Genomic DNA, 16,332 nt, shown 5'->3' with positions numbered 1-16,332 from the left:
ACCGGCTGAAACCGGTCCAGGCTCCCGGGGAAGCAGTTGCTGAGTCCCCATCCCCTCCAAGCCCAGCTCAGAGCTCGGGTAACCTCTCTCATCCCTGTTTTGGACCCCTCCCAGATGGAGATGGAAAGAGGCTCCCCCTCCCAGACCCCACCCACCTCCCCAGGCCCCACTCCGCGCCTCTGCCAGCTTCAGTTTCCCCATCCTCTAGACTGTAAGCTTCGTGAAACAGAGCCAGTATGTTGCCTGTCTTGCACCCCCTAGACACTCGATAGCAAATATATAGTGACATAAATAAAAGAGCAAATCTGTTATATGGAAATCAAAATACTACCACCGAAGACAGTTGTGCGGGTAAAGCAAGATGTCTAGAAAATTATGGAGAATTGGCACACCGCGAATGCTCGAGGAGTGCTGTCACCATCTCCATCCATTTAGTCAAACAACATCTGAAGGCACCGCCTTGGTGCCAGGCTCTGGGCTGGATGCCGGGCGAGGACCCAGCCGGGAGGCTGGCCGGGTGTACGCAGGAGCTCAGAGTTGGCTAGTTTTGACTAGATGGTTAAGGTTTGTCTTCTCCGCAGGATGGCTCATTTTTTTTAAGCCCCAAAGCTTTTTTAGGCTTTGGGGAAAGAAAAAAAAGAGGTGGAGGCACAGAAGGCGAAGAGAAGACTAAACAGCTGAGTAAGAGAGCGCCAAGGAGGGGAAGCCACGCCAGCCCCCTCCTTGAAGGACTTCCTGCCCCACAGAGAGGACAGACATGGGGTCCCCTAGTTTAGTGACCCCAGCACTCTTTTCCAGCCTACCTTCTTTGGGTGCTCTTGGGGGAACGCTTCCCCCCTTCGCCCCTCTGCTCCTGGAGGGGTTGAAGTAGTCACCAGCCGCTCTAGCAGTGACTCAGGCTGGCCAATCAAAAGTCCTTCGTTAGCATAGCCAGAGTGATTGGTCCAAGGATGATCATGTGACCCCAGCAAAGCCAATCAGAGTTTGCCCTGGGATTGCTTATAAAAACCGTGGGTTGTGCCCTCTCCGCTAGGGTTGCTAAAATGGGAACTTGAATCTGGGGTTGTTGGTGGCTATTTTATCGGCCACAGAAGAAACTTTTTGCTTCAGTGAAGCCACGGCAGGGAAGGATGGGGAGAAAAAGAGACACACTGTTCCAATTCCTGATTCCACTGTTAGGGGAATATGGGTCTTTTGTTATGTTACATGAGCCAACAAATTGAATCTTGCTCAAGCTAGTTGAAGTTGAGTTTCTGTCCATTGCAACCAGAGGTCTTTCATTTTCCAAAATCTCAACCATGGACATGCCTAATTAGTCTAATTTTTAAAATATAGGTAGATGCTCTTAGAAGTACTCAAGTATAAGGGTGATGTCCGTTGGTTTCCTTTCTAGTCATTTGCACTTTATGTCATTTATACAGGACAAGTGTTACTTTTGTGATAAGGCAAAAAGCAGAAAAAGTTATTTAAGAACAAATGATTCACTTATGATAGAGAAACATAATAATGAGTGAAAGAAGCCAGACACAGAACTTTGTGTTGTATGATTCCATTTGTGTGAAGTTCAAGAACAAGCAGACTGTCTATGGTAGTAGAAATGGAAAAAGTTGTTACCTGGTTAGTCTAGCACAAGGGAGACCTCTGGGGTAATGGAAACATTATCTCAATCTAGGTAGTGGTGGTTGTTGTTCTTGTTCAATCACTAAGTTGTCTCTGAATCTTTGCAACCCCATGGACTGTAGCACACTAGACTCCTCTATCACTATCTCCTGGAGTTTGCTCACATTCATGTAGTGATAAACATATGTAAAAGTCACTGAGCTTTACACTTCCAGACTTGTGTGTTTCATTGGGTGTATGTTAGACCTCAATAAAAAAATTTTAATAGAAAAGTAACATATTGGATTTGCCCGGAAGTCTAGTGGTTAAGAATCTGCACTTTCACTTCAGGGGGCACAGGTTCCATTCCTGTTTGAGGAACTGTGACCCCACATGCCCAGTGGCACAGGCAAAAAAAACCAAAAAACAAAAAAAGGAAAGTAACACTTTTGAATTTCTGGGTACAGTTCTACAAGCCCCCTTCATTTAGCCCATGATCCCACATGAATTTTATATGAAAAATAAGAAGTCTTTTCTTATTGGGATTCTGAAACACAGTAACTTAAAATTATAAAAGTTAAACATTAAACTAATTAAAGACAAGATCATGGGGACCCCAACCTTCTTTCACTGCCTCTGGAAAGTCTTTTCTTCCTGAATGAGCCCTCTGGGTATTCTCACCACCCCCAGTTACTATCTCAGAATAAGATGTGAATCAAGAGGCTGGTAGATTCAACAGAACTGTATCCTCTCAGAACAAAGAACAGTCTGGCATTTGGAACAGAAAAGCCTTGCTTTCCCAGCAACTTTGCAAAAGTGATTTCTCGTATTAATGGGCGGAATCTTCTCCTGGATTGATCCCCCTTTTCACAGAACTAATTATAGATTTATTAATATTTATGGACCTCTCGTCACAGCCAATAGCTCTTGTTTGAGAACATTAAGCCTTATCTCACTGCCTCCAGGAAGGGGCATTTGACGCCAGCCCTAATTGGGTGACCCGCAATCAAGATAGAAGGGAAAAAATGACAATAGCTTGCCTGTTGCCATATATTAAAATACCATCCGCCCAGCTTAATGATTATCTTTAGAATTAATAATCTTGCTAGCCCAGGTTTGGGTCCTAATAGTGGGAAATTGTATTAAATACTTTGCTAAGAACAATCAGCTTTTTGATAAGGCTAATGGCCCTGCCCCTGGCTGTTTTTCATTGCTGAGCTCTCTGTTTTCCTTCCCTAGCAGAAGGCCATTTTGTCCATATCACTTGTCATCTAACATTAGCATCACCTGGTGGGGTTCCTGCTCCATCTCTCGCCCCCATCCAATCCATCTTAGGTGCTGCAGTGAGATTTATCTATGGAAGATGTGGCTCTGACCCCACCATGCCCCTACTCTATAATCTTTCATGGCTCCCCATTGCCTGCCATATGAACTGCATGAACAGACATCTGATAACTTTCTGCAATCCAGCCCCAATTACTCCATCCTCTATTCCCTTTAAAGACTCTTAAATATTTCAGTTCAGTTCAGTTCAGTCACTCAGTCATGTCTGACTCCGTGCGACCCCATCAATCACAGCACGCCAGGCCTCCCTGTCCATCACCAACTCCCGGAGTTTATGCAAACTCATGTCCATCGAGTCGGTGATGCCATCCAGCCATCTCATCCTCTGCCATCCCCTTCTCCTCCTGCCCCCAAGCCCTCCCAGCATCCGGGTCTTTTCCAATGAGTCAACTCTTCGCATGAGAGAGTTGGACAATTACTTCTCTATTCCCAGGGCATATGCCTGATGTCAGAGACATAACACCTGGGACTGAGATTTGAGACAAAACATGGATTGGGGATTTGGATAACCTAGAGTCAGATCCTAGTGCTACCACTTTCTAGTTTGATCTTGTGTAAAACGCTCAACCACTTCAAGCCTCAGTTGCCACATCTGTAGAATGGGAATAAATTGTTGTCTACCTCATATGGCTTGTTATAAGGATTGCATGTGATAAAGTAGGCCAAGGGCCTAGCCCAGGGTCTGGCATACTTCCAGAACAGGTGCACAGTTAATGCTTGTACCCATCCTTTTTCTAATTCTGCGAATTCCATCCCTCTACTTGGTGAATGGAAGAGTGTGGGGCTTCAGAGTGCAAGTAACTGGGAATTTAAATTCAGGCTTGTGTGATCTTGGCAAATGTCTTAGTCTCTCTAAGCCTCAGTTTCTTCATCCATGAAATGGGTATGATAGCCCTAACTAATTATTACTATTATGAGCCTTAAGTAACATAATACAGGCAAAACACAATATTACTGGCACAGAGCACATGTTTGATAAACATTAATTACATTGTCATTACACTCCCAGACATCAAAACACTAGTCAAAGGGCTTCTCCTCCAGGAAGCCCTCCCACATCTCACCTTTTTATGACTCTGTTTTGTACTGTTTGGTACTTTCCACACATTTGGATGTCTCTATATTTCCCCTCTGCCACCTCTTACCTGGACTGAGTGCTCAGGGACCAAACCAAGCCCAGCTCTGCACTCTCTCCCAAGACCCTTGAGGCCTCACATGAAGTTTGGCACAGAGTGGGTGCTCAAATGTTGACGCAAGAATGACAGTAATTATAGCTAATTAATGCTTAGTCTCACTATGTGTCAGGCACTGTGATGGGTACTCTAAAGCAATGAATTCTTGCAGCAGTTAATTTTTAACATTCATAGTAATTAACAAGTCCTTCACTCCTAGAGCAACTAATAGCAATTTATTCTTACAAGCAAACTCTGTATTCTATTACTATCTCCAGTTTATAGGGCAGGACACTGAGGTGTGAAGAGGTCATACAGTTAGGAAGTGAAGGACTGAGGGGTCAAGTGCACCCTGAGAGCTGCTCTGAGTCCTCATCCACCAACAGTAGGGAGCTAGAGTTGGCAGTATTTCCTAAGCTTTTCTCAGATAATCCCAGTAGGCAGAGCTGTGGTTTTCTTTCCCCAAGGTGGATAGCAGTGCTTGCACTATGCCCATCTCTAAGTGAGGGCCTCCCCAACATTATCTCCTTATATTGAGCACTGTTATCTTCATGTTATAATAGTAGCAACCGAGGCTCAGAGAGGTGAAGCTATTCACCTGAGGTCACAGAGCTGATAACTGGAGGAGCTAGGATTTGAACTGGCGTCCAGGGGGCGCCAGTCTCCTTCACAATTGGTAGGCTCAATTAGAAGCATGAGGTTTTTCCCTCCAATTTTTCCTGGACCTCAGCCCTGTCTTGATCTCTGTGCCTCTGTCCCGGGATCCTGACACCCTGCTCTGTGGTCTGCAGGCCCTACTCTTGAGAGTTAGGAGGACTCTGGGGCCCTTCTCTACACCTTCTCCTCCCCACTAACTGGTGGTCTCGTTTTAACACCAACAGAGTTGCTTCCAGGGGTCCCTATGCTGCCTGGCCTCTGGTCCTTGTCCTTTTTGGCTATGGGCAGCTGAGCCCACCTGGTCTCCCTCTTCAAGCCTCAAACACTGGGATTGGGGTGTTAGAGGCAGGAGCCCAACTTGTCCTTCCTGGGAACTTCTTCCAGGCGAAAGAGAGAAGTCAAAGCCTTGAAGGCAGAGGGAGTGGGAGTGGGAAACATAGGGAGACCTAACATTAATGCTTCCTCCAAAAAGAGATGAGTAGAGGCTGTCAGTGGCAGAGGCCAGAGTCAAAGCCAGTGAGGTCAGTCCTTTGGGGGCAGGGGTGAGCTCTGTGATTCCAGACGAGGTACAGGAACTGGGGCTCACCCTCCCATGTAGAGGGGACAAGGAACAGTGAAGTGAAGAGTGCCCAGACTCCAAGAATAGCTGCTCTGTGTCACCTTTTCCCTCCCTCCCAGGAGCCATCACCAGAACAGTGATTAGGAGCTGCCGACAGGTGCCAGGCAGACTGCTTGCTATCACCGGCGAGGCTCCTGACAGCCGCTCCAGCTGCCTCCCGTCAGAGAGAACACACATCTAGGACCAGCCTGATGAGGCTGTCTCCAGACAGGTGGCCACGGAGAGAGAGAAGCGGAGACAGGTGGCTATTACAGCGCACACCCTGGCCACCCCCCAACACCACCCAACCAGAGGTTCCTAATCACCAGAGGGCCTTGGGGGGCCTTTCTCGAGCTCCTTTGACCTCGCCAGCGCATGCATGTGTACAAGCATACCCTTCAATAGGAGTGAGAGCCCATTCACGCACCATATGACAGATACCTACCTTTGTCCAGACACCGGTGTGCAGAGCCAGCAGTGGAAGCATCTGCACTGGAGTGTGTGTACAAACATGAATATGTGCACACACACAGACATCACACCTGTTCTCAAAGAGAAGAGCTGCCATAGGTGCACACATGCCCTCATTCACGCCTTGATTCCTATGCACTCATAACACGAACATGTGTACACCATATTCACACATGTACACTCAGAGTCTAAATCTGGCTTCTCTACAAAAAAGATGCTAAGATAGGGATTTGAATACAAGTAGTGGACTTGGAGTGGCAGGAAGCACAGGGCGGAAGACAAGAGACAAGGAGGGTATGTGAATGAACGATTTGCCCATGGAGGTCCCTGGGGCTCGGTCCTGAGGAGTTACACACATTCGCAGGAATTGTGGACACACTCTGGAGCGCACTTTGGAACTGTGCAAGGAAGTTGGAGTGTTTGTCCGAAACTCCTGTCCCTCAATGGCTGAGTGTTGCTCCTGGGCATTAATTCTCCTGAATTTCTAAGCTGAGTGCACCAAGGAAACGCCCTTAGGAGGAGACCCAGAAAGCCATTAGCATAAGCAAGAGCTGTTCACTGGGGCCCACAAAGTAGGCCAGGAATATGAGTGGGACACTGGAAATGTCCACTACACACAGGGGACATCCCAACACAGGTACTCACAAAAATATATTAAAAGGGGAGGAAAGATACACTAAAGACACAGATGGTGACTGCAGCCGTTAAATTAAAAGACGCTTGCTCCTTGGAAGATAAGTTATGACCAACCTAGACAGCGTATTGGCAAAGCAGAGGCATTACTTTGCCAACAAAGATCCGTCTAATCAAAGCTATGGTTTTTTTCAGTAGTCACCTATGGATGGGAGAAGGCAATGGCAATCCAGTACTTTTGCCTGGAAAATCCCATGGACAGAGGAGCCTGGTAGGCTGCAGTCCACAGGGTTGCTAAGAGTCGGACACTACTGAGCGACTTCACTTTCACTTTTCACTTTCAAACATTGGAGAAGGAAACGGCAACCCACTCTAGTGTTCTTGCCTGGAGAATCCCAGGGACGGGGAGCCTGGTGGGCTGCCGTCTATGGGGTCGCACAGAGTCGGACATGACTGAAGCGACTTAGCAGCAGCCACAGCATGTATGGATGTCAGAGTTGGACTACAAAGAAAACTGAGCACCAAAGAATTGATGCTTTTGAACTGTGGTATTGGAGAAGACTTTTGAGAGTCCCTTGGACTGCAAGGAGATCCAACCAGTCCATCCTAAAGGAAATCAGTCCTGAATGTTCATTGGAAGGGCCAATGTTGAAGCTGAAACTCTAGTATTTTGATCACCTGATGCAAAGAACTGACTCAATGGAAAAAGCCCCTGATGCTGGGAAAGATTGAAGGTGGGAGGAGAAGGGGACGACAGAGGATGAGATGGTTGGATGGCATCATTGACTCAATGGACATGAGTTTAAGTAAACTCCGGGCATTGGTAATGGACAGGGAGGCCTGGCGTGCTGCAGTCCATGGGGTCGCAAAGACTGAGCAACTGAACTGACTGAACTGAAAGATATACTATCTACTTTGATGCCAAGAGCTACATTTTAAAGACACTAACGAGCCTGAAATTGGCATGCTGGTGCTGCTGCTAAGTCGCTTCAGTGGTGTCCGACCCTGTGCGACCCCATAGACGGCAACCGAGCAGGCTCCTCTGTCCCTGGGATTCTCCAGGCAAGAATACTGGAGTGGGTTGCCATTTCCTTCTCCAATGCATGCATGCATGCATGCAAAGCCACTTCAGTCATGTCCGACTCTGTGCAACCCTATGGACAGCAGCCTACCAGGCTCCTCTGCCCACAGGATTCTCTAGGCAAGAATACTGGAGTGGGTTGCCATTTTCTTCTCCAGAAATTGGCATATGCCTTACAATTAAAGTAAGCAGTGATTTTTTTTCATTTCTTTTCTTTTTAGTTTGTAAAATGATGGTACATATTATCATTGATAGAGTCTCTTTTTTTGGCCACACCCTCAGCAGGTGGGATCTTAGTTCCCCCACCAGGGATCGAACCCGAGCCTCCTGCATTGGAAGCATGGACTCTTAGCTGCCAAAACTCTTTTTGAAGGATAGTTTTCCTGGATAGTGAGCTCTGAAAATCAGTTCCCTGTCTTCAGGGTTTGTTCTGTTGGTTTGCTGTAACTGCTGCTACCGTTTGTTTTCTTAGTGACTTTCCTGAACTAATTCTGTAAACCCTGTATTCTTCATCAAGTGTGGCCATTGAAGTCTCTGCTCAGTTAACTTAGGGGTCAGCTAATGACTAGACATTTAAGGTCTTCTTAAATGCTGTGAACATGTAAGTCTCAGTCTTTCCCATAGGACTGAGTGTATGTATTGGGGAATTTAAAACTCTGTCTTCATTTTCTGCTTACATAGAGCCTCAGGTCAGCCACAGGGGAAACATTATGGCCTTCTCACATCTTTCCTAGGCATGCACATGGCCTTCTAGAATCCCAGGATATGTTAGGGATTTTCAAAGTCCCTCATTCATTCCCTCAATTTTCTTTTTTTTTTTTTTTCCTCAATTTTCTTTTAAGATTTTTGGTTACTCTTTTCTTAGCTCTAACTAAGGTATTACTGCCTCAGGGAGCTGTGATGTTAAACAATTGCTTCTGATTGTTGTCACAAAAAGCCCTGGGACATAGACCTTTTGCACAGAGAGAGCTCTGATTCAGGACAAACAAAGACCAGTTCTAAAAATGAAATTTTTGAGCAAGTTGCCAAACAGGTCAAGTAATGACAGTTCTGTGGGAATGAAACTTCTGGGGATTTCCAAACCTGCTCTGTCTGCTCTGGCGGCTGCTAGGCTGATGGTCTGCACAGGTACTGTGGTTGCAAAGCTGTCGGTAAAAACGTGGAGCTGGGGAGAGGGGATAAGATTAAAGTAAATTGAAACATCACAAAACTCACTGTTCTTACCAAGATTTGGCCACTTTTCTTGAATTGACACCCCTCATGTTGTTGTACGCCTTTAGTTAATTGCCAGCGTTCAAAGCAAGTGTATTTGAGAGTTTTTCCAGTGTTCTCATTGCTTTTATGGAGGATTAGATTTTTGGAAGTCCTTCCTCCATCATTCTGTAAGTCAGCCACTAAGATGCTGACCTTTTCTCTGTATCTTTTTCATTGTATCAAGTTTTTACCATGTCTAATTATTACCCAATCAAAAAGAAAATATATATGAAAGCAAAATATGGTATTTACACACGTGTTCACACATTGATGCAGGAGCCCATGTGCGTAAACACATTAATTTGTCTGTGACACGTATTTGTTCATCCACATGGGGGCGTGACAGGGTCAGCTTTGTGCTTCAGAAAGATCTCCCCCCAGGACCTCCCTGGTGGTCCAGTGACTAAAACGCTATACTCCCAGTGCGAGGGGCCCAGGTTCTATCTCTGGTTAGGGAACTAAATCCCACATGCCCCAACAAAAATCGAAGATCCCACATGCTACACCTAAGACCTGGTGCAGCCAAATAAATAAATGTTTAAAAAAAAAAAAGAGTCAAGCTGGATTCTAAAAAAAAGATCTCCCCCACTCTTGGCTCAATGTGGAGCAGAGAGAGGATGAGATGGGAGGCAGAGAAGCAAAGAAGAGACTGGGAGTCATTTGGCAATAATGATGATGTTTCAGGGACTTGGTCCAGGGGGAGTTAAAATTACCCTGGGCACCCCATGTGCACACAAGCCTAGGCACATACATAGGCAGGGACATGATCCACGTGTTCAGGCATACATGCATCCTGAAACATGCTGCTGAAGTTAAAGAGGGGCTGGATTGTAAGCCATAAGCGAACTTGGTGAGAAGGACCGGGTTCTACAGGACAGGGAGGAGGGAGGTGTGGTTTTCCAGGACTGATTTCCTGGGCCCACCAGCCTCCACTCTGTCCGGCTGGACCCATACACTGCATTCTGCTCTGGAACATCCCTTTCCAGCTATGCAGACCCCATCCTGGTTTTCTCAGCAACCCATCTCTAGGGCACAGCTTTAACAGTCACTGGGGCCCCTCCTTGGTCCTCCTGATGTATTATCCACTTCTCTTGTATCACCCTAGGTCACTTCCCTTCCCTGTGAGCAGTTTCTACAGATGAGGGTTATGTTTGTTTCCCGACCTCATCCACCCCCAGAGTTCACCTCATCTTTAGCTCTGGGCCATTCTATGGTAGGGAGCACACACACAGAGGATGGAAGCTAGCTTAGTAAGACCCTGGATGTTTCAGACACACGGTGTGTGTGTGTGCTCAGTCATGTCCAACCTTCTCTGACCCCATGGGCTGTAGCCCACCAAGCTTCTCTGTCCACAGAATTTTCCTGGCAAGAATACTGGAGTGGGTTGCCATTTCCTTCTCCAGGGGATCTTCTCAACCCAAGGATCAAACCCATGTTTTCTGCATTGGCAGGCAGTTTCTTTACCACTGAGCCACCTGGGAAGCCCGAATCCTGAATCCCCGACAACACCAAAGATTACAGGTCTCCTTCATCCAAGATTCAGGATTTTTAAAAATACAATTTCTTTTATTATGACTTATTTCAAATATCTAAAGAACAATGTAATGAAGACCAATGTACTCACTACCTAGTTTTAACTTAGAATGATGCCTGACTTGCTCCAGTTCTTGGTGGTTTAATCACTAAGTCATGTCCAACTCTTGCGACTCCATGGACTGTAGCCTCCCAGGCTCCTCTGTCCATGGAATTCTCCAGGCAAGAATACTGGAGTGGGTTGCCATTTCCTCCTCCAGGGGATCTTCCCAATCCAGGAATCGAACCCAGGTCTCCTGCATTGCAGGCAGATTCTTTACCGACTAAGCTACAAGGGAAGCCCAAAAACCTGGTGGTGTTTAGTCACTGAAATTTGTATATTTATACTATATATTTATACTACAAATTTGTATATTTATAAATACACATTAGTTATGACCTTTTAAAAGAAATAAAATGAAATGTTAAAGCTACACTTGAAGACCCCTGTATACACCCCTCCTCAATTCAATCCCCTTCTCTTTCTCCCTAGCCCAAGGAAACACTCTCCAGGAATCCTACTGTGTTGTATTTTAACTGTTTATGAATGCATCCATACCGCTGGTGAGGTTTTGATCTTTACCTATATGATATTAAATCATACTTAGCCTTCTGCGATTTTTATTTTTATTTTTACTTCTGCTTTTTATTTTTTTCCGCTCACCATTACATTTTTGAGATTTATTCATGTCAATACATGTGGCTGAAGTTCATTACCTATAACTGGTATGCTCAGTTTACTAATTTGCCTCATTTTATATATCTATCTTCCAATGGAAGATTGTAATGGGAATTAAGTAGTCCTGGTTTTTGTGACTTTGAGATTCCAATATCCCCAAATTATATCGTTCTAATATCTCAGTGTTGAGAGCAGGAGAAGGAGGTGACAGAGGATGAAACTGTTGGATGGCATCACCGACTCAGTGGACACAAGTCTGAGAAAACTCTGGGAGATAGTGAAGGACAGGGAATGCTGGCATCCTGTAGCCCATGGGGTCGCAGAGTTGGACATGACCGAGCAACTGAACACGTGTTTCAGTGTAGTCAAATGAGCCTTTTGAAGTATGTATCCTTTTTCTTATTTCCAGTTGGTGCCCTCCTGGTCTTAAGTTTGCAAAGCCACAGCCCTGAAAGGAAGAGGAGAGTTTAGGGGCACAAATAGCAGAGGTAGGAGGCAGGCTGATGGTCTGGAGAGGCCCCAGGCTCTCAGGCACCCCTGAGACCCCAAGACAGTTCCCTCAGCTGGGCTTGAGATGAGGAATCAGAAGGAGCCTTGAAAGCTGAGGCCTCTCAGAAAGGAGTCCCACCTGAATTCCAGGCCTGAGGATGGTAACAGCACTCACAATCAGGTCTGGAGGACCTGAAAGCAGGGGTGTTGTTATTGTTTAGTCTCTAAGTTGTGTCCGATGCTTTGCAACTCCAAAGACTGTAGCCCATCAGGCTTCTCTGTCCACGGGATTCTCCAGGGAAGAATACTGGAGTGGGTTGCCATTTCCTCCTCCAAGAGATCTTCCCGACCCAGGGATTGAACCTGCACCTCTTGCATTGGCAGGCAGATTCTTTACCACTGAATCGCCAGGGAAGCCTGAGAGCAGGGGTGACCTGTGTGCTACTCCAGACCGAATCCCAGAGAAGAAAAGTCTGGGTACACAGGCCTGAGATGACCTCTCGGAGGCCCCCAAGCCTGACATGGTGCATCAGGGAGACTCGCCAGTCCCAGTGGGGCCTCTGGACAGCAGGACCCCAGGGTGACCAGCAACAGAGAGGGGGGCAGCATGTCTTGACGGTGGACAGCAACTGAGGGTCAACTGTCCTTCCTTAAGACCCACGTCAGTCCCGAAAATGTCCTCTGGCCACATGAAAGAGAAGACCCCCACCTCCCTGGGTTTCTCCCACCATGGCCCCCACACGTAAATGACATTGCCCCATAGGAAAGCCAAGGAAGTGACATTCCTTGTACACCTGGGGTGAGTGGAGAATTACACCCTCCGTACTTGGCACTGCAGGATCTGGGTCTCCAGGGAGATAAGTGTCCCAGGTTCTAAGATTCCAAGCTTCCCAAACCCCATAGCTCAAGGTCAATGTGGAAGTAGGGAAAGTCTAGTACTGGGGTTCCTGAGGCCTCTGCCGGGATCGTGTCCATTTTTCTGATTCTCCAGGCCACCTCGGAGGGCAGCTAAGGAATACGGAGGTTTGGGGGGAAGCCAGTGATCTTCTTGGCCCCAGGTCCTGCCAGGCCTGAATGAGGCAGGGCTCAAAAACCCTTGTCAGTCGAAGCTGTAGTGTCTTCCTTTGCGGAGTTCCCAGTCCAGTCACGGGGCCAGACGGGGAAGCTGAGGCCCAGAGAGGACCTGATTTGCCCTGGTCACACAGCCCGCTGCACAAACCCTGGCCCCCTGACACACAGCCTCCCGCCCCTCTCCTGTCCTGGCGCCTACCCCGGTCCAGGCTGCCTCCGACCCTGAGCGGATGCGAGCAGCCTGGCTTGAGAGTCAGAAGTCGCCTGGAAATGTGTTCCCCACCGCTTGGGCAGTCATGGCCCGCTCCCCACCCGGCCCCAGGCCTCTCACAGCCCGCAGGTTGCCATCCATTTTCTGTCCACCTCATTTGTCTGCAAACCATGAAGAAAAATCGCCCCCATCTCTCTGTGTCAGCTACTGCTATGATAGATGGCCTCCATCAGACCCCTTACCCCAAAGGCACCCTCCTTCTCCCCCAAACTCCCCAAGGCCGGCGTTCAAGGGTTGGAATGCTACTGACTCAGCTACCGGGGAGCATTTTCAGAGATCATTCAGCACCTTCTCTCCCTGCCTTATCTTTGTGGAGGGACAACATTACCAATCTTTGCTGTGCAGGCTCGGGCAATGCATGTGACCTCTCTGCATAATAATACCCTCCCACTTCTCCCCCTAGAAGCCACACAAGGTCTGTTTGCAACTTTTACTTCACGTGTTCTTTCCATCATCGCTGCAGGGTACCTGACCTGACGAGAATAATCCTAATTTCTATTTACCTTTTGTGCCAAGGCCTACGCTGAGCACAGGAACCCACAGCCACTGCCCTTGATAAGCTTTGGCATTTTGGGAGAGAGTCGGACATGCTAAAAAATAAGAGCACCACCCCAGTGTAGAAGTGCAATCATCAAAAACTTCCTAGATACATAGGTGTCAAAGAAGGGGGTCCCTCTGCTGGGATGGAGGTGAGTGTGTGTAGCTGACGGGGTGCTCTCAGGAGGTGGTCTCTGAACTGGGTTCTGAGCCTCTGAGGTTGGGAGCATGGGCTCTGAGGTTGGACTGACTGCACTGGTATCCTGCTGTGTGACCTTGGGCAACTTGCTTGGCTTCTCTGAACCTCTCCACTGAATTCCAAAGAGCTGGTAACAGGAAACCCTCTTAGGGGGCTCTGAGTGCCAAGTGAGGAAGGCATAAAAAGTGCTAAGTATAGCGCTTGTTACAGAAGGTTAACTGATGTTCTCACGATTTGTGGAAATGGCAACTCACTGCAGTATTTTTGCCTGGAGAATCCCATGGACAGAGGAGCCTGGTGGGCTACAGTCCACGGGGTCGCAAAGAGTCGGACATGACTGAGTGACTTCACTCACTCACTCAAGAGTGCCTAAAGGCTCCCCAAGTGATAAAGAACCTGCCTGCCAATGCAGGTAGATATGGGTTCGATCCCTGGGTTGGGAAGATCCCCTGGAGGAGGCCATGGCAACCCACTCCAGTATTCTTGCCTGGAGAGTCCCCATGGACAGAGGAGCCTGGTGGTCTACAGTCCATAGGGTCCCAAAGAATTGAACATGACTGAAGCAACTTAGCACGCATGCACCAGAGTTCTTAGAGGACAAGATGGAGGCAGATGGTCCAGGCAGAGGAAAGAGTCTATGCACAGGTGTGGACACTGGGGAGTATGAACTGCTGGGAGATGCTAGAGCTTAGGGTGTGTGGCGAGAAGAGGCTGACGTGGACAGGGCTTGGAAAGCCGGGAACTTGTACCCAAGCCTGAGGGCAATAGGGTCTTGAGGGGGAGAGGGGCAAAGTCAGACTGAATGTTAGAAAGTCATGCTGATGGTGACTGGGGAAGAGAGGCTGGAGGGGTCAAGCTGGGGTTCAAATCTGGTCTCCCTTGTCAAATACCCCTGAACATTTCCAGCAGGATTTCAAATTCTCTGTGAAAAACCACAGCCTGGTTTTTCTAAAGGCCTTAGGTACCAGCGAGGTTCTCATCTCAGGTATATGCAGACCGGGGTGGGGGGAATGGACGAGACCAGCTCCCAAGCAGGAGGCCCCTCTGCTAGATCTGGCAGGGGTGAGGGGGGAGGGTATGTGGGGAGCAGGGCAGCCTCAGCTCATGGGCCCTTCCACTGTGGAGTCGGTCCAGTGATTCCCCCTCCGAGGAGCAGTGGCTGTCAGGCGTGTCCAAGCTGCGCTCCCGGCTGCCTCAATTTCACATCCCCCAGGCAGCACAGACAGTGTGAATGGCCCGGAAATTGAATGCAAACTCAAAATGCAGCAAATATATGGATGCAAAAGTCATTTGGAGCCAATAATAAGAACCACCTCCAGACTCTGCAGCCGGGAGAGTCCCATGGAGGCTGAGCTGGTGGGGCACTCCCCTTCCCCAACCTCCACTGACCCCTAGCTCTCCTTCCACTGACCCACATTACTTGATGAGCTCCAAGATCACCCTGTTCACCTCCTTGGCATACAGACAGAGAAACTAAGGCTTCGAAAGAGAAGCCAAGTGGAACCCAAGGTCCCCAGAGGATTAGGGCCCTGGCATCAGCCAGTTATGAGTTTTGATCCAGGTCCTCAGCTTTCCAGCACACATGACTTTGGGTGGGTGGCCTGATGCTCAGTTTCTTCATCAAACAAATGGGGAGGACAGGTCCCTCCTCACAGTTTGAATGGGCACAAGGAAGGTAATTCTGAATGTGGAAGGACTCCCAGCCCTGAGCAGAGAGACAGAAGGGTGGGAGAGGAGCATGGTCATGTCAGGCTTTTTCACGGCTTCTCTCCGAGTCTGCGCAGCGCCCAGCATACAGTAGGTGCTCAGCGCGCATCTGCCGGATGCACGGATGGTGGAATGACCGCAGGGGAAACCAGGAACAGGGTTCGGCTTTGTTTGCTCACAGCCTAGTCTTGACCGGTGATAGGCACACAGCAGGCACCCAGTAATTCACATAGGAAAGAACTCTTTTACACTTAGACTTCCTTCTCCCCCATTCCCCTCACCAAAGAGCTCCGCACCCCAAGTTCCTCCCACTGTGGGTTCCCTGAAGGTGGTTGTTCAGTCACTCAGTCAGGCCCACCTCTTTTCACAGACTGCGCCTTGCCAGGTTTCCCTGTCCTTTGCCATCTCCCAGAGTTTGCTCAAACTCAAGTCCATTGAATCAGTGATGCCATCCAACCATCTCATCCTCTGTCATCCCCTTCTCCTCCTGCCTTCAATCTTTTCCAGCATCGGGGTCTTTTCCAATGAGTCGGCTCTTAGCATCAGGTGGCCAAAGTATTGGAGCTTCAGGATCAGTCCTTCCAATGAATACTCAAGGTTGATTTCCTTTAGGATTGACTGGTTTGATCTCCTTGCTGTCCAAGGGACTCTCAAGTGTCTTCCGCAACACCACAGTTCTAAAGCAGCAGTTCTTCAGTGCTCAGCCTTCTTTATGATCCAACTCTCACATCTGCACATAACTACTAGAGAAAACATAGCTTTGACTATACAGACCTTTGTTGGCAAAGTGATATCTCTGCTTTTCAACCGGAGGTGGGGGGAACAAATCGGCTTTATCCCCTCATTGCTCAGATATCAGAAGAAAATGTGCCAACATCTGCTGGTCACAGACACCAACCAGGCACTTTATGGCTAATAGTGCAGGCACCCATCAAATGCCTTTGCTCTCCACCCCTCACCCCAACTTCATCAACTTCACAGATGGAGTAAGAAACTCA

General features: G+C 48.0%; 1 long non-coding RNA gene across 2 annotated transcripts in view; it reads right to left on the bottom strand.

The window, feature by feature from the left end:
- The window catches only part of LOC122448805, a 44,035-nt gene that overhangs the window by 12,244 nt on the left and 15,459 nt on the right, over positions 1-16,332 (bottom strand). Inside the window, exon 1 of one of the 2 annotated variants that reach the window (XR_006271762.1) lies at positions 804-881. The exons of the other annotated variant lie outside the window; for it this stretch is intronic. This is a non-coding gene — a long non-coding RNA (uncharacterized LOC122448805). Of the gene's footprint in view, positions 1-803; positions 882-16,332 lie in introns of those variants that run through there. 2 annotated transcript variants of the gene reach the window in all.

This window comes from Cervus canadensis, chromosome 10 (genome assembly GCF_019320065.1).
Source record: "Cervus canadensis isolate Bull #8, Minnesota chromosome 10, ASM1932006v1, whole genome shotgun sequence".
Classification (NCBI taxonomy): Eukaryota; Metazoa; Chordata; class Mammalia; order Artiodactyla; family Cervidae; genus Cervus; species Cervus canadensis.
Note: the sequence above shows the minus strand (reverse complement) of the source record. Positions and strands in the feature narration are given on the sequence as shown.